Raw genomic sequence first — 3,899 nt, forward strand, 5'->3', positions numbered from 1 at the left:
CCCGCACACCAAACCCTGCCTGCACACCAAATCCCTTCTGTGCACACCAAACCCTGCACATCAATCCCTGCCTGCACACCAAACCCTGCCTGTACACCAATTCTTACACACCAATCCCTTCCTGCACACCAAACTCTGCCTGCGCACCAAACCCTGCACACCAAACCTTGTTTGTTATACCAAACCCTGCACATCCAACCCAGCACACTAAACCCTGCCTGCACACCAAACCCTGCCTGTACACCAAACCCTGCCTGTACACCAAACCTGTCCACACGCCCTACCTGCACAGGAACTCTGCCTGCACACCAAACGGTGCCCGCACACCCAAACTCTCCCTGCGCACCAAACGCTGCCCACGCACGTGCCAACAGCTCCCGCTCACACCCCCTCTCCCTGCGCTCACCCCGCTGACCCCCTGCACCCCCCAAACACCCCCATGACCCACCCACCGCCACCCTGGCACCGTGGCAGCTCATCCCCGCTCCCGAGCCTGGCTGGGTGTCCGGGGGGTTTCTCCCGGGTGCCGAGGGAGTCCCCGGAGTGGCGGCACACGCCAGCCCCTGTCACGGCCTCGCTGGCACGGCGCGCCCGGCGTGCTCCGACAGGTGAGCCCCGGGGGCAGCGTTCCTGCCTGGGCCGGCAACTGTCCCCACCGGGCAGCCGGTTTGCCGGCATGTTCCTTCCCAGCACGTCCCTCCCCTCCTTCCCTCCATATCCAGCCTCCCTCGGCCGGAGAAAGGGGGAAGCCGACAGATTTTAATGAGCTCCCCGGAGGCATCGCTCCGCACCCCCCCATCCTCCCGCCTCTTCCCGCGCCCGGGAACCGATGCTCTGAAACACAACCCTCGGTGGCAAAGCCTGGAAAAAAACCACAGGGCACATTTCTCCCCCCCACCCCCATCCCCCTTCCTTTTCCCTTCCCTCCTCGCCTCCCCCAGCTTTTTTTTTGCTCTCCTGCCGATGCCAAAGACCCAGCCGGGCTCTTGTGCTTTCACTCGCAGCTGCAGCTGCCGATTTTCGCTGTAAGCCCTTGTGCCTAGAAGGCCCAGAGCGAGGGATTCTGGGACGCGGTGATTGAAGACAGCACCAGCACGGAGACCATTGCTCAGACTTTCCCTGTCTGTCGCCCCAACGCTCAACCCACAGAGAGGGAGGGAAAAAAAAAAAAAAGAAAAAAAAAGAAGAAAGAAAAAAGGGAAAAAAAAAAAAAGAAGAAAAAGAAAGATGGAGAGGGAAGAGAAAAAAAAAAAAAAACACCACCGGGCTGGCGCTCGCCCCTTCCCACCCACGCCGAGGGCACGCTCTGCTGTGCTGGCACCGAGCACCCGGGCAGGCAGCACATGGGGAGAGGGTGAGCCCCCCAGGCCTGTGACACCCCGGTGAACTCCGAGTCCAGCACCAAATCCCACCAGGAGCACGCTGGATCCCTCTCACTGCACAGCCTGCTGCACATCACCCTGAAAACTCCCAGTGGGGAGCTGAGCGCAGCCCAGTTGCTTCCCTTCTGTGTTATTTTTTAAGGGAAATAACGTTAAGGCAGCTTTTGAGCCACTGTCTGCGGCACAGGGTGAGCATTGGGGTGCGGGCGTGAGGGGAGGTCACACCGGGCGCGGTGCCGGGTCCTCATGGGAAGCTGAGCCCTCACCCCGGCACTGGGACTGCCAGGATGCACCCTGGAGCCAGCAAACACCCTGGGAACATGTCACCACGTCCCCTCCGCATTTAGAACCCCCCCGAGGAAGGAGGTCCGCAGCACCCTGGCTGTCCAGACATGCCCGGGAAGGTCCCACGGGATCAAATCCCTGCCCTCCAGCACGCGCAAGGCAGCGCTCAGCATGTGCCCCGAGGCAGAGCGGGAACAACTCCAGCCCGGACGGATGCGCGGTGGGGAGCGGGGGAGCCGGGCTGTGACCCCACAGACCCCCGTGCCGGCGAGAGGAGGGGGTGTGCCGAGCATCCCCCGGCCCGAGCTGAGCCCCGGCGCCCCCAGATCCACCCCCGGCACCGCCGGCTCCCCGAGGACCGTGTCCGGACCACACGGCACATCCCGGCCCCGAAGTTTGGCTGGCGGCAGGGCTGGGGAGGGGACGGCAGCGGAGGCGGGGGGGGGGGACACACATCTGCGACGCATTCAGGGGCCATCCCGCATCCGGGCAGCCCGGCCACAGCCCGGCATCCAGCCGGCCGGCCCCGGGGGGGAACGCTGCCATATCGCCAGGCAAAAAAATCCCCCCCACATCCCTCCCGCTCCTGTTACCGAGCCCGGAAGAAGGAAACAGCCCTCCCCACCGCTGCCCTGTTTACCAAGAGCTGGTTCCAAGCACTCGGGAGAATAGCAGGAGCATTTCAAGGCCCTGTTTCCACTCGGCTGACACACACTATTTATAGAAGCCCACAATTCTCCCAGAGCTTTCCTCGGGATCTCAGCAGAAATAGCCTGCCCCGGGTCTCTGCTGCCTCCTCTAAGGAGGCCAGGGCAGCGCCGGCCCCCCCAGGCTTCCCGTAACCTTCCATGGGCTTCCATGGCTTCTCCTCCGCCGGCCAGCCCCGCTCCCGGCGTGTCCTTGGCTACCCCGTCCCTGCCACGGTGCCAACCTTTCTCCCCCAAACCATCTCCACCTCCTGCCCGACCGGCTCCCGGCGGGCGCGCGGTGGCTCCGGCCGGTGCCCGGGAGGGAACCGGGGCTGGGGTTGCCGGGCTGTCAGCGGGGGGGACACGGCAGCAACCCGGGCGAAAGCCACCTCCCGCCTGACTGCATCGGAGCGCGGCGGAGCCCCGGGGGACTCGCACCGGGGATGGAGTTGGCCTATTCAGGTTACAGAGACATGGCAGAGCGGAATTTGGCGCCGCGCCATCCCTTCTCCAGCCCCCCCCCCCCCCCCCCCCTCCGCCCTCCTCTTCCCCCCGCGCTCCCCACCACCACCACCACCCTCCCCTGCAAATTCCACAGCCCAGCAGGAGAAGCCAGTGTAAGGGGACACCTGGGGGGGCGAGGAAAGGCGGGGAGGCTTGGGAGGGGGGCCCCCGATTCAGACCACGGGGCCCCAGTTCGGACCACGCGCCCCCCTCCCCCGGTTCGGACCACGCCGGCGCCAGGGTGGGCAAGCGAGCGGGGCAGGATCCGTGCCCGCCGCCCCGGGGGTTCGCTTCTGCTCTCTGTCACGCCAGGATAAATCTGGAGTGACTCCACCGCGCGCTGTGGCACACAATGAGCTCACCCCGCCGCTTTTGGGGGGCTCTCCTGGCAGCCACGGGCCGAGGGGGCTGGATGCACGAGGCCACTCGGTCGTGGGCACGGCCACGTCGTCCCCCCCACAGCACGTAAACAAGCAGGGACCCAGGTGTCTCCACCTGCGAGGGCCTTGGGGACACCAAACACATCCCCAAGGTGGGCAGAGGGTCTGGCGTCACCGTGACCCCCGCGGGGCGACTCCAGCCCCCGCCAAAGCCATCGCGGTCCCCCGTGGTCCCCATCACGAGCACCGAGGGGCCGCGCGGGGGGGGGGGGGGGTGGGGGGTGTTAAATCAGCTGATCGATAAAAACAAATCAGAGGGGGGATGACAGGCACCGGAGTGACAACCGCTCGCCGAGCCCCGCGCCACAGACCTCGCAACTTCACCGGCGGGGCTGGGGGGGAGCCCCCCGTGCCCCACGCGTCCCCCTCACCCCCCACCCCCCCCGGGGCTGCCCCTCGAGGGCCAGCCCGCCGCTCCCGGGGCCAGGCTGCCAGGGGAAGGGGGTGGGATGCCGTGCCCCGGGGGGTCCCCATGTCCCCCGGGGAGCCCCCCTAACCCCCAGCGCTGTTGACAGGCTCTGCCTTCTAGTGGCCGGAGCCGGCTCTGACAGCTGTCACTCACCGCTCGCACCCGGGGGGGTGAAGAGGCGGGGGGGGGG

At 66.4% G+C, this 3,899-nt stretch overlaps 1 protein-coding gene across 1 annotated transcript in view; it reads right to left on the reverse strand.

Annotated features, from left to right (window-relative positions):
* Positions 1-3,899, reverse strand: part of AHDC1 (AT-hook DNA binding motif containing 1) — a 50,137-nt gene that overhangs the window by 45,652 nt on the left and 586 nt on the right. The gene's annotated exons all lie outside the window — the stretch shown is intronic.

Source organism: Corapipo altera, unplaced genomic scaffold (genome assembly GCF_003945725.1).
Source record: "Corapipo altera isolate COAL_440 unplaced genomic scaffold, ASM394572v1 201, whole genome shotgun sequence".
NCBI lineage: Eukaryota > Metazoa > Chordata > Aves > Passeriformes > Pipridae > Corapipo > Corapipo altera.